Genomic DNA, 27,436 nt, shown 5'->3' on the forward strand with positions numbered 1-27,436 from the left:
GCTGGGAAAACTGGTCAACCACTTGTAAAAGAATGAAACTAGAACACTTCCTAACACCACACACAAAAATAAACTCAAAATGGATTAAAGATCTAAACGTAAGACCAGAAACTATAAAACTCCTAGAGGAAAACATAGGCAAAACACTCTCCGACATAAATCACAGCAGGATCCTCCATGATCCACCTCCCAGAATATTGGAAATAAAAGCAAAAATAAACAAATGGGACCTAATTAAAATTAAAAGCTTTTGCACAACAAAGGAAACTATAAGCAAGGTGAAAAGACAGCCTTCAGAATGGGAGAAAATAATAGCAAACGAAGCAACAGACAAACAATTAATCTCAAAAATATACAAGCAACTTCTGCAACTGAATTCCAGAAAAATAAACGACCCAATCAAAAAATGGGCCAAAGAACTAAACATACATTTTTCCAAAGAAGACATACAGATGGCTAACAAACACATGAAAAGATGCTCAACATCACTCATTATTAGAGAAATGCAAATCAAAACCACAATGAGGTATCATTTCACACCAGTCAGAATGGCTGCTATCCAAAAGTCTACAAGCAATAAATGCTGGAGAGGGTGTGGAGAAAAGGGAACCCTCTTACACTGTTGGTGGGAATGCAAACTAGTACAGCCACTATGGAGAACAGTGTGGAGATTCCTTAAAAAACTGGGAATAGAACTGCCATATGACCCAGCAATCCCACTGCTGGGCATATACACCGAGGAAACCAGAATTGAAAGAGACGCATGTACCCCAATGTTCATCGCAGCACTGTTTACAATAGCCAGGACATGGAAGCAACCTAGATGTCCATCAGCAGACGAATGGATAAGGAAGCTGTGGTACATATACACAATGGAATATTACTCAGCCATTAAAAAAAATACATTTGAATTGGTTCTACTGAGATGGATGAAACTGGAGCCCATTATACAGAGTGAAGTAAGCCAGAAAGAAAAACAACAATACAGTATACTAATGCATATATATGGAATTTGAAAGATGGCAACGATAACCCTATATGCGAGACAGAATAAGAGACACAGATGCATGGAACAATTTTATGGACTCTGAGGGAGAAGGTGAGGTGGGACGTTCTGGGAGAATAGCATTGAAACATGTATATGATCATATGTGAAACAGAACACCATTCCATGTTCGATGCATGAGACAAGGGCTCAGGGCCGGGGCAATGGGATGACCCAGAGGGATGGGATGGGGAGGGAGGTGGGTGGGGGGTCCAGGAAGGGGAACACATGTAAACCCATGGCTGATTCATGTCAATGTATGGCAAAAACTATTACAATATTGTAAAGTAATTAGCCCCCAACTAAAATAAATAAATTTATTAAAAAAAAAAAAAAAAAGAATTTTCCAGAGTTTGTTGTGGACCACACAATCAAAGGCTTTGGCATAGCCAATAAAGGTGAAAAAAAGAGTAGATAAATGTATATGTATAATATTCACTTTGCTGTACAGCAGAAACTGACACAACATTGTAAACCAACTATACTTCAATAAACATTACTTTTTAAATGTAGAAAAAAAAAAAAAAGAAAGAAAGAAAAAAAAAAAAGAATCTGCCTTGCAATGCAAGGGGGCGAGGGTTCAATCCCTGGTCGGGGAACTAAGATCCCCCATGACACGTAGCATCTAAGCCCAAATGCTACAACTAGTGAGCCCATGCGCTGCAACAAAAGATTCCACATGATGCTGTGGAGGTCCTGAGTACCACAACTAAGACTCAACACAGCCAAGTAACTAAATATATTAAAAATAATATCAGTCTCCTGTGGGTACCCTCTGACAGGAACCGATGAGGAAGCATACAAGAGCAGGTCATATACCATAGCATCAGGAAAGCTGAGAATGCAGCAACTAATTGGAAGAATTCAGCTAGACCAGAAGAGTGCAATCCTATAAGACACTCTTGGGCTTTAAACCTTCCCAGAGCTTCTTGTTACCTCCAGAAAAGCTTCTGGGATGGTGATTCTTAGACCTTGTGCGTCTAAATCACCTGAACCATTAAAAAGGCATAGTCTTACTCCGGCCTCACTCATGACCTATTGAATTGTCATCCCAGTAGATAAGACAGGAATTTGCACTGTAAACACTGCTTCCTTCTCCCCTACTCTGTGATTTGTGATTAACACAAAAGTTTCAGAACCACTAGCCTGAAAAATAAACTCATGGTTCTCAACATGATGCTTACAAATCCTTCATAAACTTGCCCCAACTGTTAACATTTTTCAAAAATTTTTATTGGCGTGTAGTTGCTTTACAGTGTCATGTTAATTTCTGCTGTGCAGCAAAGTGAATCAGCCACACATAAACACACAAGCCCTCTTTTTGGGATTCCCTTCCCATTTAGGTCACCACAGAGCTCGGAGCAGTGTTCCCCATGCTATTCAGTAGGTTCTCATTAAAGTGTTAGTCACTCAATTGTGTCCGACTATTTGTGACCCTGGATTTCCCGCATTGCTGGCAGATTCTTTACTGTCTGAGTCACCAGGGAGGCGGCTCAGACAATAAAGAGTTCGCCTACAATATGGGAGACTCAGTTTTGATCCCTGGGTCAGGAGGATCCCCTAGAGAAGGGAATGGTTAACCACTCCAGTATTCTCACCTGGAGAATTTGCAGACAGACGAGCCTGGCAGGCCACAGTCCATGGGGTCACAAAGAGCCGGACACGACTGAGTGACTAATACTTTCAGGTTCTCATCAGCTGTCTGTTTTGTATATAGTAGTGTGGACAGGTCAATCCCAATCTCTCGATTCATCCCACTTCGCCTCCCCCACCTTTGTTGTCTATACATTTGTTCTCTACATCTGTGTCTCTATTTCTGCTCTGCAAATAGGTTTATTTGTACCATTTTTCTAGATTCCACATATATGCACTGATATATGACATCTGTTTTTCTGACTTAACTTTACTCTGTATGACCATCTCTAGGTCCATCTACATCTCTGCAAATGGCACAGTTTTGTTCCGTTTTATGGCTGAGTGATATTTCACTGTATTTATGTACCATATCTTCTTTATCCATTCCTCTTTTTATGGACATTTAGGTTGCCTCTATGTCTTGGCTATTGTAAACAGTGCTGCAATGAACATCGTGGTGCATGGATCTTTTACAATTATGGTTTTCTCTAGGTATATGCCCCAATTACCTTTTTTCCTCATTATTCTCTCCCACCTGTGTTCTAGCATACAAATGAATAACCATTTGTGAGCATACTGAACTTTTCTCCAGCATCACAACCCTTAAATATATTGTTTCCTTTGTCTAGATAGCTTCTTTCCTAACCATCTCGTAACATCCCATTCATCTCAATAAGTGGTAGATACTAAACCCTTTGAAAAACATTGAGAAATCAGTCCCCAAAGCTCTAACTGGATCTCTGCTGTGAGCTTGTGGCAATACCTCAGTAAATTACACATCTGGGGTGTGAAAAGGGAAAGTGACTGAGTCTGGTTTGGGTTTCTCATTCCCAAGCAGTCTCCACTGTGTAATAGCAGCCCTGACTCTGAAAACCCCCTCCCCCAGGTAGAATAAGATGGGTTCAATGACACATGATTGCTTTTCATTCAATGTTTGAGTGAATGGTTAGACTAGATTAATTGTCTTAATCACCTCCCCCCTTTTCATTTTGGTTAATTTGAACAGTCTTTTATGCCCATTCAAATTATGGCCAATTCAGTTAAAAGCACAAACTGTCTAAATGTTTTGAGTACTAAACAATGGGTTAATTGAATAGATTTTTCACTCTTCGGCTGAGTAGTATTGTGGGAGAGAGCCACGGCCTAATGTAGAACACAAGACTGACCTTCTGTCTTTGCTGAACAGCCAAAGCAGATGCAGTTCAGATCGATAGGCCGTTCCAAATCAGGCCTGGATTATTTATACAGGTGGACTAGCCCATCATGCCCACAGCCCAGGCGAGCAGGTGGAACCACAAGGAAAAACATCGAATGTACCTGTCTCCATGGTTATGCCACATCACACAACCAGCCAAATGAGAAGAGGCCAAGAGTGAAGGAATTCTGCCCTTTCTCAGAGAATACTGTCCTAGGGCAAGCTTTTTCTAGCACATAGGCTGCCAGGGGCATCACAGGGTTTTAGACATAATTGCAAAATCGACAAATGTGCCTTTGTCACACTTCCTTTGTGTTTCCCTCCAGCCATGGCTCTCACAATGACCACAGACTGCCTACCAAGCTCTACTTTCCCCTGACACCACCTTAGATCCAAAATTACTTTTGGCCTCTACCCATCAGTGAGAACATATCCCTTCAAACATGTAGCTCTTAGGAGACCCTCTGATGAGGGTGTTGGTAGTTTAAGGCTTTCCCCCATGCGGTCCTCTCTACCCACATGGTTCCCTCCATCTTGCATCAGCTAAATGTCATCTTCTCATTGAACCTTCCCTGACCACCCCATCCTCTGTCCTCTATCACATCACCCTGCTTCTTTTGTTGCACTTCTACCATTGCTCAATTGTTTATTTACTTCTTTATTGCTTATCTCTTTCAGCATATTATAGGCTCCATGAGCAGAGGAACCCTGCGCTATTTACTACTCCATTCACAGCTGCTAATACAAATGCCGGGCAATAGAAGGCACTTAGTAAATATTTGTTGAGTGAATAGATGATTGGCATAACTGTCTCAGGAAGGACTTATATTTTTGGAAGAGCAGCTTCTTAACAACCAAGACCAAGTAATGATTAATGGGCAAAATGTGATTCCCTTTACATCTTTCTCTTTTGCTGTCGAACCTATGCTACATGTTTGTATAATCTTTTTTAATTTAAAAAAATTTGTATTTATTTTAATATTTTGGGCTGTGCTGTCTTAGAGCTGCGCAGGCTTTTTCTCTAGTTGCAGCAAGTAGGGGCTGCTCCCTCGTTGCGGTGCATAGTTTTCTCAACGAGGTGGCTTCTCTCGTGGCTGAGCACAGGGTCTAGGCACCCTAGGCTTTGGGAGTTGCAGCTCAAGGGCTCTTGAGTCAGGGCTCAGTAGTTGTGGCACATCGGCTTAGTTTCCCCACAGCACGTGAAACCCTCCCAGACCAGGGATTGAACCCATGTCCACTACATTGGCAGGCAGATTCTTACCCAGTGAACCACCAGGGAAGTCCTGTATAACCTCTTTTAAGTCTGTGTTGTTCATGATCATGGACTTACGTACACACACACACACACATACACAGAATGTTAGCTGAGTCACATAACTCTTTAGAACAGAGTTCTGATTCTATGTCTACCCAGTGGGCAGTTGGACTGGGCCACAGTGATCTTTTATTTCCTTTGTCTTCCTCCCTGCTACTGATTGTCTGGGCCAGATTAATCACGGAGTGGTCCAAATGGATTCCAGAGCTGGCTGGAATAACTAGTTTGGAGTGCGTGCATACCACATAAGTGGACAAACAGGCAAAAGAGTAATGGGGGAAACAAAAACCTTTAAGTTCTTTGTACTCTGACTGCTAGTGTTTGCTATCATTCAACCCTGATAATACAGAAGTAAAATATTAATGCTTAACACTAATGGACTTAACACTAATGCCCATAATGATAATGTACGCCATTGTAACCAATTTAAGGCCTGCAAAACCAAACGTTATAAACATAATTTCTTAGCTTTGTTTTATGATAATTGGTAGTAGTTAGCATTAAATTGTAATACCCAGCTTCGAGACAGCGTCGAAAAGCACCAGCCGTCAACCAGAGTTCTCCTAAGGGGAAAAAATATGCTGGAGTTATGCGGTGAAAAACTCACAAAATAAGACAAACCTGATTCTTTTACGTCTCTCCATGTACACAGGCACACACAGTTCAGGAAACAGACAACTAAGCGTGTGAAGGAAATCGAAGACCATGGCTAACAATGACAAATCTCAGAGTCACCATCTTCTGCGTGGCTGGAAATCACCGCGCCGAATGGAGGGTAAACAGCGCCATCTCACAGACAGATGAAGCGCCTATTCGAAGCAAACAGCTCAGAAAAACAGGAAAAGGGGAGAAACTGGGAACAGTGGCAATCTTTATCTCCAGTGAGCAAAATGAGGTTCTTAAAGATGGCAGTTAGAAAAAAAAATAAAAAGAGCTCCTACCACCAATCAACCGGAAAAGAGAAAACCCACAGCCTGTCTCAAGGCCGCTGACGGCCAAGCCCCTGCAGAGTCTTGCTCAGCGCCCTCTAGAGGGCATGAGGGGTATTGGCGCTGGGTTGGGGGCTGAACCCTGAGCTTGTGACCCTGGAAATGTCCTAGACCAGCAGCCCGCAGCATCACCAGGGAACTTCTTTGAAACGCAGTTTCTCAGACTCCAACCAGGACTTACCGAATCAGAGCTCTAACCAACAACCTTTTCACACAGGTTCTCCAAACGATTTTTATCTTCGAGGCTGAAAGGAGAGAAGCATCGCCCTGAGCATGCAGTTTTGCTTTTGGGGAGACACTGCTTTGGGAAAGATCCCCGGTGTTCACCTAACTTGTCTCAAGTAATAAATCCTTCCTTCTCTGAATCTTTGGCTTGGTTGTGTCTTTTGGCTTGACACCCACTGAGAGGTAAATCCAGTTTTCAGGTAACAAAATTTATAGAGGTTCAGTCTTTGATATTGAAAGGTCAGTGCAATTTTTGCCTGTGTTTGATCATATTTAAAAAAAAAAAACTTGAAAAAATTCAGCTGACTTAAGTTTAAATCTCCGCTTTGCTATTGGTTAGTCATGTGACATAGGACATGGTTCTAAAACATTTCTACCCACAGTTTCCTCTTAGGTAAAGTGGGGGTTAAACAACTATTCCTCAGGTGAACATACAGAGGATTAAGCAAGATGATTTTGCCACTGATTTAGTGTTGTTACCTACACATAACTTTTACTGAGTGCTTATTATTAATGAAAAAAATGCCTTTTAGAAAAAAATAATTTACCTAAAACCCAAGGTATCTTACATGATTTCTTGTCTGAAAGTATATGATCAGACCACTCAAGATACTATTCTCTTCCTCTCTGCTCATCCTCTACTCATCAGTCCCTGACTTATTTACACCATACTCACATGATTGACTTCCCTCTTAACCATAGAGCCTAATCAATAAATGCCTACTTGCCCCCAGCCCCAGCTAGGGATAGTTCTAATCTTTATAAGAATGTCTCTACTATGTTAATTTATCCAAGGGGTAGTGAAGGGGGCATGTTCCACTGTTGGTTTCCCTGGTAACCAATGAGCCAACATGAGTCAAATTTGCTCTGTAACTGGTAACCTGGTAACCTCTTTCCCTCCAACTCCATCATGCTGTCATGTCCAGCCCCTCACTGGCCACCCACTGTGGAGTATTGCTCCAGGACCCTTTTGCTTCACACATGCATGATCCCCTATCCAATAAACCACTGATGTCACTGTTTCCAGGCTCTTTGTTCTTCAGGCTTGCAGGTTTGTGATGAGCAGCTATCAGAAAGGCTGAGTGTCACAGGGTCACTAATTTCTCTATTTCCATCATCTCATTTCATTCCTGCTCCTCTCAATTTGCGTCACTTCTATATTTCCTATTCCTGTTCTCTTTTTCCAATACTATTGTGTATTGGTCTGCCAATTTCCCACATTTTGCCCTTTTTAATCTGTGTGAGAAACATAACTAGTGATTTACTACAATTATGAATGAGGTATTTTAACCATAAGGAAAGCTGAACACCGAAGCATTGATGCTTTCAAACTGTGGTGCTGAAGAAGAAAGACTCTTGAGAATCCATTGGACTGCAAGGAGTTCAAACCTGCTGCTGCTGCTAAATTGCTTCAGTCGTGTCCGACTCTGTGCGACCCCATAGACAGCAGCCCACCAGGCTCCTCTGTCCCTGGGATTCTGCAGGCAAGAATACTGGAGTGGGGAGTTCAAACCAGTCAATCCCAAAGGAAATCAACCCTGAATATTCATTGGAAGGACTGGTGCTGAAGCTCCAATACTTTGGCCACCTGCTGCGAAGAGCTGACTCATTGGAAAAGATCCTGATACTGGGAAAGACTGAAGGCAAAAGGAGATGGGGGCGACAGAGGATGAGATGGTTGGATGGCATCACCAACTCAGTGAACATAAGTTTGAGCAAACTCTGGGAGACAGTGAAGGACTAGGGAGCCTGGCATGCTGCAGTCCATGGGGTTGCAAAAGGTTGGACATGACTGAGTGACTGAACAATAAAAAAAGATAGGCTACGTTGTGACTCAACTGTGTAAGATTGATTTAGCTCTCATTACCAGTGAGAATGGAATAGCTAGTAGCACCATGGAAATAATTAAGATATCATACTAGGAAAAAAACCTCAAGCTAAGAGTTAAGAGCCTGGCTCTTTCACCAACTGATTTTCTAAGTGAATAATTTGTGTTACCTCTTTGGGCCTCAATTTCCCTACTTGTAAATCACATGGTGGACGTTTTCTTGAAAAAGAGCATTAAAATATATGTATACATTCTTAATATCTTGCAATCAAGTTAAGATCCTGAAGAGCTAGTGGGTAGGGGAAAGGGGATGGGGAAAAATGATGAGACTGTGAGCAATGAGGTACTGGTGTGGGTCCTGATGACAGGGCCAAGAAAAGAGTGGGTGATAGAAATCACTCAGGAGACTCAGTGATGACTTTTAAAATATTTATTTTCTTTCTTGCTTGCTTGCTTTCACTGTGCCAGGTCTTAGTTGCAGCCCATGGGTTCTTTTACTCACTGCATGTGCAATCTAGTTCCCTGACTAGGGATTGAACACAGGTCCTTGCATTGAGAGTGTGGAGTCTTAGCCACTGGACCACTAAGGAGGTCCCATCACAGTGTTACTCTGTAAGATTTTAGAGTTACTGTGTGAGACTCCATGGTCTACTCATACACCCTAGTCTATAGGGAGTGCTCTAGGCTTCCCTGCTGGCTCAGGGGTAAAGAATCCCCCCGCCAATGCAGCAGATTCAGGTTCAATCCCTGGGTGGAGAAGATCTCCTCATGAAGGAAATGACAACCTAATCCAGTATTCTTGCCTGGAGAATCCCATAGACAGAGGAGCTTGGCGGGCTACAGTCCATGGGGTCACAAGAGTCAAACATGACTTAGCGACTAAAGAGTAACAGCAATGGCTAGTATTCACCCGTACAGGTTAAAATCACAGGACTGGGATATACATTCAAGGTGGGCAGCTCACTGCAATTCGGGTTTCCAGGAAAACAAACAAAGAAACTGGAAGGAAATTCAACTGAATCGAGATGTTCCATTTTCTCTACACTATCAGATGCATTTATTCTAAGAATATCTGTATAATCATCAACTTCCCATTTTTAGGCTTTTACAATCATTGGGTCTTATTCATAATGATTACCATCTTTGTACTTTCCTCTAGTAAGTAAAATTAGCATTCTCTCATGAACTGTAAATGCTAAATTGCTAATAACCTCCCTGGGGTTTTCTTCACATGATGATGCCTTCAATGATTTCATCATAGTTTAGCATATTAACATATCACAATTTATACACTTAAGCATAATAAGTTCCCTAAGGCTTGATCTAAAAATGGTAGGTGTATTTTTAAATAACTCAGTAAAATCTTGGATAAACATTAACCAAGTGACCAATTCTAAAGAAACAGCCTCTTTTTTTGTGTGTGAAGAATTGTTATCAGGAACAGAAACTATTTCTCAGAGAATTCAAAATTTTGTAACAAAAAACTGAGTGTCTGAAATCTCAAAAAAAATGCAATTACAAAAGTCATTTTGAAAGAACTTGTATATGTTAATTACCACCAGCAAGGGCCATAAAACATGAAATTTCACACTTTGACTAGTTCCAGGTAGAAAGTACCATAGAATCTAATATTTATTCCTTTGGAAAAGTAAGAAAACAACTTTCAGTAAACTGAAGGAAATATCTTCTCTTTTTCTCAACCATTTTATGGACTCTGGGGAACTAAGGTACCCTGAAAGAGGTAGTAGTGAACAAAAAAACAAATTATATTACATGATCAGGTAACATAAGGACGCTTATTTGCCCACTGTTTCAAAAACACAACTCTGCTATATTTAAAATCTCTGTGAGACCAAACTTCTATATACATTCTAGTTGAGGGAGAAAAAAAATTCTGAAAAATCGAAATAAAACACCGTCAAGAGATTTCATATAAAACTCGGATACCAAGAAAGGCCATTTAGAAAATCGTCTTTTCCGTATTTTCAGCTAAAGGGGGAAACGTAAATATCTTCTTTTCTTAAGAGAAAAGAAGAAATAAGAGGATAGTATAAGAATAAATTTAGCATTTCACTCACTCATTCATCTGTTCATTTACCCAGTATGAAGCATGAAGCGTGTAGGATCTTAGTTCCTCAACCAGGGATCCCACCCACACCGCCTGCATTGGAAGCATGGAGTCTGGACCACTGGGCCACCAGGGAAGTCCCTATTCGGTATATTTTAATTTCAAGCCTGTTCTGTGCCAGGCACTGTGCTAGGTGTCAAAGATTCAATGGCGGGCAAAATAGAAGCAAACCCTGCCTGAGGACACCTAATGTCTAAATGCACAATTAAAGGGTTGTTATTTATTATACTTTCAAATGAGGAAGTGCTGTGGGTGCTCTGAGAACATACAGGTAATGTGACCGGGAGGACAGGGACAGTGTTGCGAAGGAAAAAGCACAGAAGTTGCCATCTCAGAGGATGGAGATAAAGATGGAGTGAACCATTCTCTAAGGACTAGTGCTCTCCATTACATGAGACCAGACAATGACTCTTAGGACCCAGCAAGTTCAATGGTTTACAGGTAAAGGTCATGTTTTTTTCTTGCATTTGGTTTTCTCACTAACTACTAAATAAGAGACAATCATAAGTTAAAGCATATTAATACTGAACATTGACCCATCAACGACTTTACAATATGTATGGACGAGAAGAGCCTGATGGTTTATGGTCCACGGATTCACAAAGAGTCAGACATGGTTTTGCAGGCACCCACACTAGCACACAAAACACATATACATAATGTGATTACAGCTTTTTTTGTTTTAAAGAAACATCTCAAAACATCAGCATCTGATGAGTATTTTTCGCTTTAAAGGGACGATTATGAGAGTACTTATTCTAGTAATGCTATTATTGTTCAAAACACTTTGGAAATCTTGCTTTAAATTTGGCTTTAGAGCATTAGACCCATTCTTTCAAAAATCTCCCATGGTTGAAAACGCCAGGCAGCGGTGATTGTTTTTTGGAAAGCAATTGTAAGGCTTGAAGATAAATAACTTTTACCTAAGAGGAATAATCAGAATCAAGGTAAAGCTATAATAGGAGAACATTAATTTTTGGTCATTCATGATGTGACGAGAAGTGATAGGGAAAAAAGTAGCGACTAAATAAGCTGAGAAACATTAGACACAGAACTCTCCAGAAAGGAAAATAAGCCACTCTGGGCACTCCTAGCAGGATATTGAGTTTTCCAGAGAAGAAAGCAAAATCTTTCATTTTTGAATATTTAGTGCCCAGTACAGACAATAGCATATAGTAATCACCCAATAAATGTTTGAAGGATGAAACTGAAGCAAATTGCTTCCACTATCTTGCTGGAAGACAATAATCATGCCTCCCAATATATGAGCCACCAAAAAAGGAGAAGGAGTACAGCAGAGGCTGAGACGGTTGGATAACATCACTGACTCAACGGACATGAATTTGAGCAAACTCTGGGAGATGGTGAACAACAGAGAGGCCTGGCGTGCTGCAGTCTACGGCATCACAAAGAGTCAGATGCAACTTAGCAACTGAACAGCAACATACATATATATATATAAGCAATGCAGATAGCATTTAGAATATTCCTATATGATGATGTCATTTATTTACCATTCCTGGAGTCTCTTTTAATAAACTCAAATTCCCAACTCCATCTTTTAATTTAGAAATTATCATAATTGGGGGGTGGGGGGCGTCCCTGGTGGCTCAGTGGTAAAAAATCCACCTGCCAGTGCAGGAGATACGGGTTCGATCTTTGGTCCTGGAAGATTTCACACACCGCAGAGCACCTAGGCCAGAGTGTCCCAACTACTGAGCCTGTGCTCTAGAGCTGGGGAACCGCAACTACTGAGCCCTCGCACTGAAACTACTGAAGCCTACGAGCCCCAGAGCCCATGCTCCACAACAAGAGAAGCCGCTGCAATGAGAAGCCCCCCTCGCCACAACTAGAGGAAAGCCCTCACAGCAGCAAAGACGCAGCACAGCCAAAAAATAAACAAATAAATGAAATTATTATTTTTTAAAAGAAAATATCATATTTTTTCAAAAAAATACAAGGGATAATATAACAATCACCAACGTTTTAAGGACTCTCAAACACACACAAAAAAGTATAGTTAACATTCCTTAATGTAGTAGGCAGGACAAGAAAAAGTATCCAAAGTTTACTTAGAAAAATAGTGTCCTTTCCTGTCTGGCTGCATCTAACTTGCCTCTTTTTCTTTTACTTTCTATTTGTATATTCTCCTGACTCTTCAAATTACACCTTTAAAACTTTGCTTTTACTTTGTGCCTCTGTCTGGCTCTTGGCAAGACTTTTGTAATTTGGTGTTAATGGCGTATTTTGGACTGTAATCTCCATCTCACTTATTTGGAGCACATTTTTCTCCCAAATTTCTCTTCCTTTCCATTCGACCCAAGCTGCAAATAATAATAATTTCCTCCAAACTCCCACCTTGGCGGCTCTTTTATACATTCCATCTTACTCCCAGTTCTGTCCTCCAAACAGATCCTTTAGAATAAAAAAAAAAAGAGCAAAAAAGCCTCTCATTTTAAGAGAGAATCAAGCCATCTGTGCTATGTTATTTTACTGTGTTTAGGTACTATGGTTATCATGTTCTAATGTTCTATGCTTCTTGGCATCAAAGAACATTGCTTTATTGTGACATTTTCAAATGAAAACTACATGACAGTAACAGTTTCCAAAGACCTCTCATTTACCTTGGCAACATTTACGAGTAGTGGAGGAAAAATACATAAAACCACCGCTTTGAGCAAAACGCCACAATGATTATTTAGCAAACAAGCTCGCATATTAGAACGGCGGCGGGGAGATTGCTTCTACAGACTAAATTACACTTTACACACAGGCACTACTGAATGGCTTTCCACAGAGGTTACATTTAAATTATAGCTCTTGCTAAGCAAACATCTCACAGTTTGTGTGTGAATTTGAATTATGCATCTATCAGGCAGCATGTTTATGGAAAAAAAAGTCAAGTCGATAGATTGCTAAATTGCTGCAATATTTGTAAAGGACAAAAATAGCTGGAATGTTGGACAACGAAGATGCTTTGAGAGTGGTCCCACTTACTGTCCAGTAAGAAAATGCTTTGGCAACTCTGGACCACAGTGGATGATCAACTTTTGGCTTCATTTAGAAGCAACCAAAACTGGCTTTCGTGCTTTCTCTTTAGAAATATAATTTGATACCTTATGCTTGGAGATTCTGAAAGTGGAAAAGCACATTGTGTGACTTCCAATTTTATTCTAATTCCCAGAAATAAGGCAAATGGACATGAGCTAATTTGAGGAAATAGGCTGTTAGACAGTAAAAACAGATAAATCAGATAAGAAGGAGGTAAAATGACCTAAAAAAAGGGCATTCAACCTCTTCAGAACCTACCAAGCTCCTAAAAACATCCTAAAGAACAATCACGTATCTGCAGCAGAATGTGTCTTATCTGTATTAGTGTGAATACATCCTTGATAAGGGCTTCCTGGGTGGTTCAGGGGCAAAGAATCCTCCTGCCAGTGCAGGATACGCAAGAGACAGGAGTTCATTCCCTGGGTTGGGAAGATCCCCTGGAGAAGGAAATGGCAACCCACTCCAGTATTCTTGCCTGGAAAATCCCATGGACAGAGGAGCCTGGTGGGCTACAGTCCATGGGGTTGCAAAGATTTGAGTGCAACTGAGTGACTAAACAATAACAGCAATCCTTTATAAAGATGAGAGAAGGAACAAAATAGTTCACAGTTCCACATAACTCTAAGACTGTGTGATTCTATGGCTGATATGTTAATGTGTTTCGCCATCAATAGCCCTTGGGAGGGTTATGATCTTTCATTTCTTAAGACTGACAACTCTTCTGCAAGTTGGAAATCCAAGTCAAGTGTCTGCTGCAATAAGAACAGGTTTACCATGGAGGAGTGCGATGGTGCGGAGAAGGCAATGGCAACCCACTCCAGTACTCTTGCCTGGAAAATCCCATGGATGGAGGAGCCTGGTAGGCTGCAGTCCATGGGGTCGCTAAGAGTCGGACACGACTGAGCGACTTCACTTTCACTTTTCATGCATTGGAGAAGGAAATGGCAACCCACTCCAGTGTTCTTGCCTGGAGAATCCCAGAGACGGCGGAGCCTGGTGGGCTGCCGTCTATGGGGTCACACGGAGTCAAACACGACTGAAGCGACTTAGCAGCAGCATCAGCAGTGTGGTGGTGAAATGTTTCACTCTATTCATCAGAGCGCAAACATGTCTCATGGTCCCCAGTCCTCCCCGGGCAAAGAAGATGAGGAAGAAGAAACTGCTGAGTAACACTCTGTACAGACCAGCAAAGGGCCCAGAAGAAAAGAACTGGAGAAAACCAAGTGATGAAACTCTTGCCATCTGATGGTCTGGAAAATTCATAGGTGCATTCAAGTCCCCTTTAATACCTTTGTGTGTGAGTTCTAGATTTTAAAAGTGGTCTGTGTAATTGAAATTTCTGTAACATTCTTCAAAGGACAAAATTACAGAGATGGAGAAGAGATGAGAGATATTCCAAGGGTAGGTAAGGGGAGAAGAAAGGAGAGGGAAGAAGGGGTCTATGGCTATAAAAAAAAAAAAATCCTTATGGTGATGAAACTGTTTTTATCTTGAGTGTAGTGGTGGTCACACAAATTTATACATGTCATAACATTGCACAGAACTCCCTTATGGGTTGAATTGTGTCTCCCTCCACCCCGCAAAAAGATATCCTAATATCTTAATCCTAGATATCCTAATCCCCAATAGCTCAGACTATGAGGTTATTTGGAAACAGAGTCACTACAGATGTAGCAAGTTAAGAAGCAGTCATACCTGGGACTTCCCTGGTGGTCCACGGTTAACATTTCACCTTCCAATTGATGTGGTCGATCACTTGTCCAGGAGCTAAGATTCCACATGACTCACTGCCAAAACATCAAAACATAAAACAGAAGCAATATTGTAACAAATTCAATAAAAACTTTAAAAATGGTCCACGTCAAAAAAATGTTTTTCAATTTTTAAAATAAATAAGTAAAACAGGGAAATCAGATGAGGTCAGTGCATTGCATCAATGCCAGTTTTGTGGTAGTGCTATTGTATTACAGTTGTGCAAGAGTTACTGTAGGGGGAAATGAAGATTTTCAAGCTCTCTTTATGTTATTTCTTACAACTGCTTATGAATCTACAACTGTCTCACAGCAAAAGCATAAAAATATGCTGAGTTCAGATACGTAGGTTCCTCAATATATCCTCAAGAAACATTTAGGTCTGGGAGCTAAATTAATCCCAGTTTTAAAAAATGAAAACATTTGGGCTCAAAGAAATTAAAATTTCCAAAATGCATAAGGATCCTAAGAAATTCAGTATTTACATCATTAGCAGTCCACCTTGTTTTGCTATGCTATGATTTTCATGTGCATAATTCAATTGTTTAAATTGATTCAGGCTGACGAAGATTTCAAATCGAGAGGGAGAACAGTCACCAGGTTGCAGAACCAATACTGATTGTAGAGAAAAAAAGGAGGAAAACCTGAATGAAGAGATATAGTGCACCTTGCCTTTTTTTCCCCCCAAGGAGAGAAGACCCAACACCATCTAAGTATTATAAAGTGGAAATGCAGAGGAGAAAGCTGCCTCAGAGGCTGGTCATTGAGAAAAGGCAAAGGAAAGGGAAAAAATGTCCTGCCATTTAGGTCACGTGAAGATCCCTCAGAAAACCCCAGCCAGATTAAAACAGGAGACTGTTAAAAAAAAAAGAGAGAGAGAGAGAGATGAATCAAGCATCTAGAGTTTATTCACCCCCAAACCCACAGCACTAGCAGTGCCCACACAGCTGTCACTTCTTAATTGCATTCAAAAGTGTCAGAAATGGGGAGCAATTTGTCAGCGTTATTGCCTGTGCTAGGCAGCTGTCCTGCAAGACTCTCAGGACGGAAGACATGGAAAACGTTAGCAGCTGGATGGCAATTCTGGAAATAAATGCCTCAAGGGATAAAAATTCTCCTACTTCTTGCCCCGCCTTAACAGGAAAATGGGGAGAAAGGTACCAAATGATGTCTAGAATCACGTGTAGATCAGAAGAAGTAGGAGAAAAAGACGACAACAGTGCTGGTTGCCTTGAATGATCACAGATCTTTTTATTCCCGAGAAGTTTGATGGCGATGGAAAGTCCGGATTAAATGTTTTAAAGCAAATAGATCAAGAAGAGGAAAATGGTAAAACACTTGTCCTAAGGTGGAAAGGATTACAAGTCTTCATAAACTAGGGTTTGAGAAAATCTTTTTGCTCCTTTGGCTTTCTGGAGCCATCATCCAGCTACTCTTTCTTTAAAAAAAAAAAAAAATTATTTATTTGGTTGCATCTGGTCTTAGTTGCCGCACACAGGATCTTCATCACATCACGTGGCCTCTTTTGTTTTGACCCCAAGGACTCTCTAGTTGCAGTGCATGAGCTCAGTTGCTCCATGGCATGTAGAATCTTAGTTCCCTGACCAGGAATCGAACCCATGTCCCCTGCATTGCGAGGTGGATTTTTAACCCCTGGACCATCAGGGAAGTCCCCATCCAACTACTTTTTGGAAGTAGAGGTTTCATGGGATGACCATTCAGTTCTGCTGATCAGCTCTCCTTCGGGCAGAGCAGAGAAACTGTTCAAATGCAATCTGCGAACACTGAGTCGGCACAGGAAATCCAGAGCAGATTCCTGTGGATGTTTGCTTTCTCCCTTTAAGGAAGCCCATTTATTTTCTTGCAATTGTATCTGATGAGAGGAAATGCAGAAGTAAATGGAGCAGAAGCCAATCAGAATCTTTGCTTGTGGGCTTATTCTTTATTGACTCATAGGCTTCCTGCCCCGAGACAAATATAATTACGAGGCAATTATCCTCTGTCCCTCAGGGGGGAAACAATCCAGGGACATATGATGTCCTGCTGTTCAAGTTTACAAAGACTGTGTAAATTCCGACAGTTACAGTTGCAGCTTTAAGAAAGGAGGTGGACGACTATAGTCATTTTGTTTTATACACAAGTATTTCTCAAAATTTAATAAGCAAGTGAATCACCTGGAGATTCTGATTCAGAAGGCACGCGGTAGGGCCGAAAATTCTGTGTTTCTTCTTTTTTTATCTTTTAAGTTTTTTTTTTTTTAATTTTAATAGCTTGATGAGATTTAAGAATTTTCCACAGTTTGTTACACAGTCAAAGGCTTTGGTGTAGTCAATGGAGTGGAAGATGTTTTCCTGGAATTCTCTTGCTTTTTCTATGATCCAGCGAGTGTTGGCAATTTGATCTCTGGTTCTGCTGACTTTTCTAAATCCAGCTTGAACATCTGGAAGTTCTCGGTTCCACATACTACTGAAGCCTGGCTTGGAGAATCTTGAGCATTACTTTGCTAGCATGTGAGATAGTGCAATTGTGCGGTAGTTTGAGCATTCTTTGGCATTGCCCTTCTTTTGGATTGGAATGAAAACTGACCTTTTCCAGTCCTGTGGCCACTGCTGACTTTTCCAAATTTGCTGGCATACTGAATGAAGCACTTTCACAGCATCATCTTTTAGGATTTGAAATAGCTCAACTGGAATTCCATCACTTCCACTAGCTTTGTTCATAGCGATGCTTCCTAAGGCCCACTTGAATTCACATTCTAGGATGCCTGGTTCTAGGTGAGTGGTCACACCATCATGGTTATCTGAGTCATGAAGATCTTTTTTGTATAGTTCTTCTGTGTATTCTTGTCACCTCTTCTAAATAGCTTCTGCTTCTGTTAGGTCCATACCATTTCTGTCCTTTATTTTGCCCATCTTTGTATGAAATGTTCCTTTGATATTTCTAATTTTTTTTGAAGAGAGCTTTAGTTTTTCCCATTCTATTTTTTCCTCTATTTCTTTGCATTGTTTACTTAGGAAGGCTTTCTTATCTCTTCTTGCTATCTTTGGAACTCTGCATTCAGATGGGTATATCTTTCCTTTTCTCCTTTGCCTTTGGCTTCTCTTCTTTTCTCAGTTATTTGTAAGGCCTCCTCAGACAACCATCTTGCCTTTCTTTTTCTTGGGGATGGTTTTGATCACCACCTCCTGTAGAATGTTACAAACCTCTATCCATAGTTCTGCAGGCACTCTATCAGATCTAATCCCCTGAATCTATTTGTCACTTCCACTGTATAATTGTAAGGGATTCGATTTAAGTCATACCTGAACGGCCTTGTGGTTTTCTCTACTTACTTCAAATATGTTAAATGGGAGGAAAGTTCCAAATGATTATATACATGATTGTCTTCTCATAAGGCATAAAACAACTAAAATAAAGATATATAATTTTAGGTATAGGTGGCGCTAATGGTAAAGAACCTACCTGCCGATGCAGGAGACATAAGAGGCATAGGTTTGATCCCTGGGTTGGGAAGATCCCCTGGAAGAGGGCATAGCAACCCATTCCAGTATTCTTTGGAGAAAGAAATGCCAACCCATTCCAGTATTCTTCCTGGGAGAACCCCATGGACAGAGGAGACTGCTGGGCTGCTGTCCATGGGATCGCAAAGAGTTGGACATGACCTAGCGAATCAACAACAATACAAAATAAAAAGCTTAAACAAAAAATGAAGATGGTGACCTCAAGTACAGGGAGGAAAGGAGCAAGGATAGAGAGGCCATGTGGTTAGATTAAGACTGGCAAGGCCCCAGCTTTCATGTAAGATAGTAGTTTTACAAGAGCTTTTTATGTAAAACAAGTAATCTAACACAGAATGTGAGTGGATGGTATGTCATGAGCCAAAGACTATGATTAACCTACTTTTATGCGTTTGAGATCTAAGGTAAATGAGCAAAAAATAAATAGAGAAACTTCCAATCCATGAAAGCTAAAAAGAAAAATATCCAAATAAAGGAGGAGAGAGATGAATAAAGATAAAAATAGACATTAATGAAATAAAATAATAACACAATGAAAACATTAGAATTGATCAATGGGGAAGAAAAGCTTGTTCTTTGAAAAGATCAATAACAGAGACAATCCTTCGGAGAATATGATCAAGAAAACAAGAAAGACCAGAAGTGTGCCAGGAGCTGTACTAAATATGCAATCAATCAGAATTTGTCTTACAAAAATGTTATTCAAATTTTCTGGTCTACAGAGCACTAGGGTAGAGAAAGGGAAAAAATAAAAGTGGCTTTTTTTTTCTGGAGTCAATAATCATAATTCTAGCTCCACTGTTTGATAGTTATTTTTCAAGTGATTTCCAAGCACTTTGCATATCTTTATATGCATATCATTCCTACACCTTGGACTTTAAATCAGCCTTTATAGCACCGTGATCATCTGAGAGACCACACGTGCCAACTCTGGGTCCCCAAGCATCTGGTTTATATCCAGCAGGAGCAAGAGGAAGAAGTTTGGGGATTGATTGGAGGAGTTCCAAGTACTCCTTGTTATTACATTTCCTTTTTCCTGTTTGTAATGCAAACAGGAAGTTCAGATCATAATTGTTTTACCTCTGCCCATTAAAAGGTGCTATTAAAAATCATCTTAATGAATAGATATTACTATCTGGTGATGACTGCTCTGACCCTCCTGTCTAACAGCTCCATTTATGTCTTGTTTGATGAAAGTTCTCCGCATCCACAAAGCAAAAGGGCAAACTGATTTATGAACAAGACTTATTGTCACAGCAGCAGATTTGTATAATGAGAAATATATTAAATCTAATGAAGGGAGAGCGTGCCTACCAAGGCAGCAATGCGTTGTGATTAAGTGATTCAATATCCCTCAATGGATTAATTTAGTCAATGCACCAGGGTATGTAGCCACTGCCAGACCCCTTTGCTCTAATGACAAATGCTAAGCAAGGCTGCATAGTTGTGCATATGTATTGGGGTTTTAAGGTGTGATGATAAAGTAAGGTGTCACCCTCCGGCCTCTACATTAACATGATGAATCCCAAAGATGCAAATGTCCTACCGATAGAGAACCAGGAAGATCTATCAACAGTGTCATCTTTTAATATCTGCTTACAGTAAAGCATTTACTATAAAAGAGACACATCCTTTTACCTTTTCGACTAAGACCAGCTTCCAGTATCTGACAATCACTAGATGCGACCCACGTTAATTCCCTCTCTGGTCCCCAGCACAGCTCAGATGCAGGACGATCCATCATAGGCTCTGGTTGTCAAACAGAAGAATGCTAGCTATTATTTCACTGTCTACATTTACACACCCAATACAGTAAGTGATGTCATTGATGAGATTCGAAAGCCACAGTGATCCTGCCAGGGCTCAGCAGTCACTTCTATAGACTGAAACAAGTCCACTTTCCAGTTGTTTCTCGCCAGTGTGACTGCATAAAGCAAAACCCTGTAACCTTCCGTTAGAGAGAGTTGAATTCTGCATTAAAAATAGCATGCTTGCAATACCACACTCTTGGGGTACACAACTGCATCACACAACATAGAACAACATAAGCTGTCTTAGCCTCTCAGTGCCACGTGGAAAAAAAATTTCATCAGTCTGAGAGTTGGCAAGTAATGGATTCAAAAATTCTAATATTTTTTTCCCATCCCTTTCTTTTCCTCGAGGAGAAAAAATATCTCAGGAGTACCAGCACCAGAATTAAGAAACTAGAAGAAAACAACCACTTACTTGGTGTCCAGAAGGCTTAATAGGAAGAGTGAAATTTCCATTGCCTTGGGTATCCATTCTGATGACTCAAGAACAGAGAGACATATAACATAATATTATATGTATTTATCAAAGCTGGAAGAAAGAGAGGAAGTGTGACTTGTACATGAAGCAGGGAATTAAAAAAAAAAAAAACTCTCACACACACCAAAAAAAAAGACTAAAAGCAGGTTTCAGCTTCCATTTTTTGTGTCCCCTAGACTGTTGGGTTCCTCTAGGCTTAATGAAATCATCTGAACTGTTAGATGTGAGGAACACAAACACCTTAGATCTGGGGACAGGCAAGCTGAAATTGGGGTCATATTCTGCAGCATACTATGTGACCCTGAGTGTGTTCTCTACTCCTTAAAGCAGTATTATCCCTAATAATTTCATCATTTCTGAGATACTTCTGCTAATGCCATCAGCCAAAAGGACACATTTGTTTATCAAAAATTCGTCACTGAGCTCTAAGGAAGGTGAGCCCTGGTGCTAAAGAAGACTTTTTGGATGAAGAAAGTGCTAGGTAGGGGAGGACATGCAAATGAGGAAACAGAAGCAGGAAAAGAGATCAATTGCTCTGCACAAGCCAGTTGTAATAGATTGTGAGGCCTTGGGCAAGGCCGTGTAAGGCACACACAGAAGCTGCAGTGGCTGAGTGTTACGTCTGATGTGGAAAGAGGTAGAGGCTTTTAGAAGAGGCAGCTGGGGGCTTCCCTGGGGGCTCAGTGGTGAAGAATCTACCTGCCAAGGTAGGAGACACGAGTTCAATCCCTGATCTAGGAAGAGCCCACATTCCTGGCAGCAACTAAGCCCATGTGCCAAAACTATAGAGCCTGTGCTCTAGAGCCCGGGAGCTGCAACCGCATGCCCTAGAGCCCACACAAGGAGAAGCCACTGCAAGGAGAAGCCTGTGCACCGCGACTAGAGAGCCGCTCTCGCTCACCAAAGCTAGAGAAAAGCCCGTGCGGCAATGAAGACCCAGCACAGCCACTAAATAGATAGCTACAAGTACAAAAAAAGAGAGGCAACTGATAGCTGGGTTATACCGTGAATACTACCATGTAGGGTTATGAGTGAAAGGGCTGGAGAAGCATAATGTTCAACAGAATCACTGCCAGGTATTAGGTAACCCCCTCTGGCATGAGTCTTCAGGAGACCAGACTGCTTCCCTAGAAAGTCTACTGCTCCTGAGAAGATATGACCTAATGCAAATAGACTATTGTTTTTTCAAAATCACATCATTTCCATTCACCCAGGAAATAGCAAATTCACTTCTAAATGTTTTGGAAAGCAAATCAAGGAGCTGGAGCCCCAAGCACAGCAATGCAAGTAATTTAGTCCCAGGACTCAGTAAGACTTCCCTCAGTACTCAAATGTAACTATGAACTCTCACAATTTAAATAGTACTATGCACCAGATACTCCTCTAGGTACTTTACGTATGCTAACTCACTTCCTCTTCACTACAAACTCATGAAATAGACATTTCTAAATGGGATAAGTTGTTATCCCATTTAATAGATGAAGAAAGTCAGGTATGTAAAGATTAGATAACATTTCCGAAGATACATAATAATAGGTGGAATGGAATTCAAATCCCAAGAGTCTGACCCTCAAATCCTAGACTATACTGCCTTTCTTTATTTGTATTAAATACATAGAAACAGAGATAGGTAAAAAATGCAGGTTCAAATAAACACATACATACATAAGATTAAAATTTAGATATAGAAATACAAAAACAGAAACAAATATAGATACAAATAACAGATATGGGTACCAGAAATATGGACACAGATCTGAAAGAGGAAAAATATATACTAGTTTGTAAATAGAAAGAACTAGGGGCGAAAGGATGCCGAGAAAGGATTTGAGTGGCGGTTATGTGGATGCTTGACTTTGTTGAAATTCATTGAACTGTGTACTTAAAATGGGTTCATGTTGTTATATGTAAATAACTCAGTAAATTTGACTGTTTTAAGTTCCTAGGAGATCTATTTCCCCTCCTACTGCTATTTCTCAACAGGAGAAACTGAAGACTAGAGAAATTAATGTCTTCACCAATGTCTCATTGACCTGGTAAGTGTCACTGAGATGGTCCCTAAAACCTTAATCTGGACCACATTGCTTTTTACAACCAGGCATGGAACAAGAGAAAAAGAATGAAATGGATCAGTTATTATGTCAAATGAAACTTATTAACCAAAGAGGACAAAATGTTGAAAAAACTTTAGGCTCCGTTTGCTGGGGTGGCAAGAAAGACCTTTTTCTTTTTCTCATGGTATAGAGATGGAGAGACTCATGACACCCATTTGATACAAATTGTCTTCAACAATTAAATTCCCACATTGCCTCTTCATCCCTGAGTTCTCAAAGGACCCCATTTAAGGCATTCTTCCAGTAGAGAGAAGATCCTTATACTTCAAGTTCGGAGTCATTCAGTCCCTGTATTAAAATTCCTTTCAAAACAAGCCTTCTTACATGCTGAGATATTGAAGTTTAGTATATCGATGTTTTTCACTTACTTTAAATAATATAGGTATATATGTAGCCGATTCACTTTGTTGTACAGCAGAAACTAACACAACATTGTAAAGCAATTATACTCCAACAAAAAAGTTAAAAATAAACAAAATCAACATAATTACCCATTTAGTATACATATAGCAGTCTCAATACCAAAAATAACAATACTACCCCCAATTATATGTTTACTGAAAATAGCTTTTTTTTTTTTTTTTGGTTCTCTTTGTCCTTACAGTCCATCCACTAGTGATCTATAGCCAAACTAAGGTATTTTGGAGCCATTTAAAGTAATTTCTGTTCTGTGTGGTTTGCCAACTTGACATACTTTTTTGTTGCTTTGTTTCATTTTGTTTTGCTTTTGGTTTGTAGAGATGGCTTTTAAAATTTTCATTCTCTTTTATAATTATGTAACGTATTTACCTGATTTCAAAGTTGAATATACAAAATGTGGTATACATAAAGTTTTTTAACTTTTTAAAAATGATTCGGCTAAAACAAACAATGTGTGTATGCTGCTGCTGCTGCTAAGTCGCTTCAGTCGTGTCCGACTCTGTGCGACCCCATAGACGGCAGCCCACCAGGCTCCGCCGTCCCTGGGATTCTCCAGGCAAGAACACTGGAGTGGGTTGCCATTTCCTTCTCCAGTGCATGAAAGGGAAAAGTCAAAGTGAAGTCGCTCAGTCGTGTCCGACTCTTAGCGACCCCATGGACTGTAGCCTACCAGGCTTCTCCGTCCATGGGATTTTCCAGGCAAGAGTACTGGAGTGGGGTGCCATTGCCTTCTCCGAATGTGTGTATATTTACATGCATATCTGTATCTACATAGAGAGAGGTGGGAGGATAAAAGTGGCAAGACAGTAACTATCTATAGATTCAAAAACTGTATTAAATAAAATGGTGGAAGTGGCCAGGAAGAGAAGCAGCAGCAGAAGGGAATTCATTCATTAGAGACATCAGCTCATTGCAAAAGCAAGAGGAGGAGGAGGGAGCGGAAAGCGTGTGAGGTGAAGGTGGGGGGAGAGGAAGTGGGGGCGAGAAGTGGAGGAGAGGAAGAGGAAGGAAAACAGAGAGGGAGCCAGGGGTCCTCCTCACAGAGCTGAGAAGCTCTGCGCTCTTCTTGGAGTTGGCTAAAGAAACACTGCAGTGCTTCCCCAAGTTGACTTAGAAAATGCTCAGTTCACTGACTTGGATAAGTGTATTTTTTATTTAATTTTATTTTTTATTTATTTTATTTTATTTTATTTAATGCAATATTACTATTCCCTTGTTGCTCAGTCGGTAAAGAATCTGCCTGCAATGCAGGAGACCTAAGTTCAATTTCTGGGTCAGGAAGATTCCCTGGAGAAGGAAATGGCAACCCACTCCAGTATTCTTGCCTGGAGAATCCCATGGACAGGGGAGCCTGGTGGGCTATACAGTCCATGGGATCACGAAGAGTCAGACACAATTTAGCGACTATACCACCATATATAGTCAGACACAACTTACAACTAAACCAACATAGAGCAATATATATTTTCAGAAACGTTCAGAATTAGGGGATGTGGTTATAGCTGAAATTTTTATGAAGAAAAATTTATAAAGGATTCAGATAATTTTTTTTTTTATTGGCCTCACTGCATGGTGTGTGGGATGTGAGATCTTAGTTCCCTAACCAAGGATCGAACCTGGGTCCTCAGAAGTGGACGGGCAGCTCGGAGTCTTAACCACTGGACCACCAGGGAAGTCCCTATTTTCTTTTATTTTGTTTTAATTTGGTGGTGGTGGTGGTGGTGGTTTTTATTGATGTACATTTGATTTACAACACTGGGTTATGTGCACCCCTGTTAGATATGTCAGCCAGTCTAGGAGTGGGAGAAGCCAGGCTGCAAGAGAAGGAGCAGTCTCCCAGACCGGCTCTGTTCCTGGGAAACAAGACAAAATGAAAGAAAACTCCTCTTAAACAATAGTGCTGTCCAGGGAGAGTCTGGAATATGAAGGCTGGAGAAGCCAAACATTGATAAACTTAATTAAATTTCTAATGAAAACAGAGGCAGCCTGTAGCAATTACTCTCTGTAACTGAGACTAATATTCCAATTAGGCTAATTCATCCCCTGATGCTCTAAACGTAGTTATAGGTTTAATCCATATTTCTTCCCTCCTGTCAACAATGGATTTCCATCATTTTGGAAGCTCTGATTTCAGGGTGAAAGCGAGGGCTCTTGGCTCCTCTGAGCCTTGATTGCAGTCAGCCTGGTGCTTTCAATACCACTCGGTTGCTTTTCTCTTCCCTCCCTTCTCTGAGATACCAGAATCTTCCCACTCCTCTCAAAAGCCCCATTTCAGATATCCTTAATCTTGCTTTCCTTCTCACTGCCAACTTCGTCCTCTTCCAAATTTTAAAAATAAAATAAATGCGACAGAGAAAAGATTTTGTTCTTTCTCTGCCCTGAAGAGAAGACGCACAGGTGTCCACCACGGCAGCAGAGCATGTGTATCCAGCAGAATGCACCCCTGTCTTTGTGGGCTGTCTGGGGTGCAGGTCACCCCACTGGCAGCCACTGAACAGAACCCCACAGTGAGTCAAGGTGGGCAGGGTATGTGAGGAACCAGGCAATCCTGAGTCTGTGTCTGTGCTGCTCCACTTAGTACCAGGAGAAGTTATTCTGAGCCTGTGTTTCCTCATATGTAAAATGAGAATAGTTAGAATTTTCTTAGGTTCTCAGATATGGGTGAAATGAGACAACATACATAGCTACTTTTTGTTGCTTTATCATTATATGTCTAGAACTGTGAAAAGCACTTTACATATATTATTTCATTTACTCTTCTCAAAACTCCTTTGAGAAAAGGAAATCACAGCTTATAGAAAAGAAATACCTGGGACTGCCCAGGTGGTGCTAGTGGTAAAGAATGTGCTTGCCAATGCAGGAGATGTGACAGACGCAGGTTCGATCCCTGGGTGGGGAAGATCCCCTGGAGAAGGAAATGGCAGCCCACTCCAGCATTCTTGCCTGGAAAACCCTATGGAGAGAGGAGCCTTTTAGGCTATAGTCCATAGGGTGGCAGAGAGTCGGACACGACTGAAGCAAGTTAGCACTGAAGCACTCCCTGGCCGTCCAGGGATTAAGACTCGGAGCTCCCAATGCAGGGAGCGAGGGTTTGAGCCCTGGTTGGGGAACTAAGATCCCACATGCAACATGATGCGGCCAAAAAAAAGGACATACCTCGCCCACATGGATGAAAAATGTCCCTGCCGTGTAAGTAAACAAAGGATGCTGTGGCCTTCAAGCCATCATCCACCGTAGGGGCCCAGTTGTGCACCCTGGTTGGGGGGAGATTCAAGATGCAGAAAAGCAGGATATTAGCCTTAAATAGCTAAGCCTGCACTGTGCTAAGTTGCTTCAGTCATGCCCGACTCTCTACGACCCCATGGACTGTAGCCCACCAGGCTCCTCTATCCACGGCGTTCTCCAGACGGGAATATTGCAGTGGGTAGCCATTCCCTTCTCCAGGGGATCTTCCCAACACAGGGATCAAACTAAGGTGCATATCAAAGGGATGATTTTTGATGAGCCCAGGCTCTTCCATCCTCCCATGCATAGCAAAGCGCTAAATTCATTAACTTGAGATGTTTGGTTTCCTTTAATTAACAGTTATCATTGGATGTTTTTGTTGCAAAAACTCCTATATATCCTGAATCCTTCCTCATCTCCTAGGAGCAGTCCCTCAGAGCCACCTGGGAGGCTGACTTCCAGGCTTAAGTGCTCAGCAAGTCCGCCGAATAGAACATAGGTTCTATCTCAAATTTTAGGTTGTGCTTTTTTTTTTTTTCCAGTTGACACCCAAGTTCGCAGGCAGGGCCAAGATGAAAAATCAAGTCTATCTGATTCCCAGGTCTGCTCTCCCCTCAGCGAACACCTTACTTTATGTTTCATGACAGGAGAGGCCGAAACTGCCGAGTATTTTTTAAAGCAGTTTCATTATTTTCCATTAAATACATT

At 40.9% G+C, this 27,436-nt stretch overlaps 1 protein-coding gene and 1 long non-coding RNA gene across 3 annotated transcripts in view; one reads left to right on the forward strand and one right to left on the reverse strand.

The window, feature by feature from the left end:
- Positions 1-3,787: 3,787 nt before the first annotated feature.
- Positions 3,788-6,544, forward strand: LOC145518657 (uncharacterized). Its single transcript, XR_014063090.1, has 2 exons — positions 3,788-5,965; positions 6,397-6,544. It is a non-coding gene; the product is annotated as an uncharacterized LOC145518657 (long non-coding RNA).
- LOC145518654 (uncharacterized) overlaps positions 4,857-27,436 on the reverse strand; it is a 112,075-nt gene continuing 89,495 nt past the window's right edge. For both annotated transcript variants that reach the window (XR_014063084.1, XR_014063085.1), the window contains 3 exons: positions 15,107-15,198; positions 6,361-6,424; positions 4,857-5,753 (listed from right to left, as the gene is read on the reverse strand). The gene's annotated coding sequence lies outside the window, so the exon portion shown is untranslated. The remainder of the gene's footprint in view (positions 5,754-6,360; positions 6,425-15,106; positions 15,199-27,436) is intronic.

The sequence above is a fragment of the Giraffa tippelskirchi genome, chromosome 8 (genome assembly GCF_054371585.1).
Source record: "Giraffa tippelskirchi isolate mGirTip1 chromosome 8, T2T-mGirTip1v1.2.pri, whole genome shotgun sequence".
Taxonomy (NCBI): domain Eukaryota; kingdom Metazoa; phylum Chordata; class Mammalia; order Artiodactyla; family Giraffidae; genus Giraffa; species Giraffa tippelskirchi.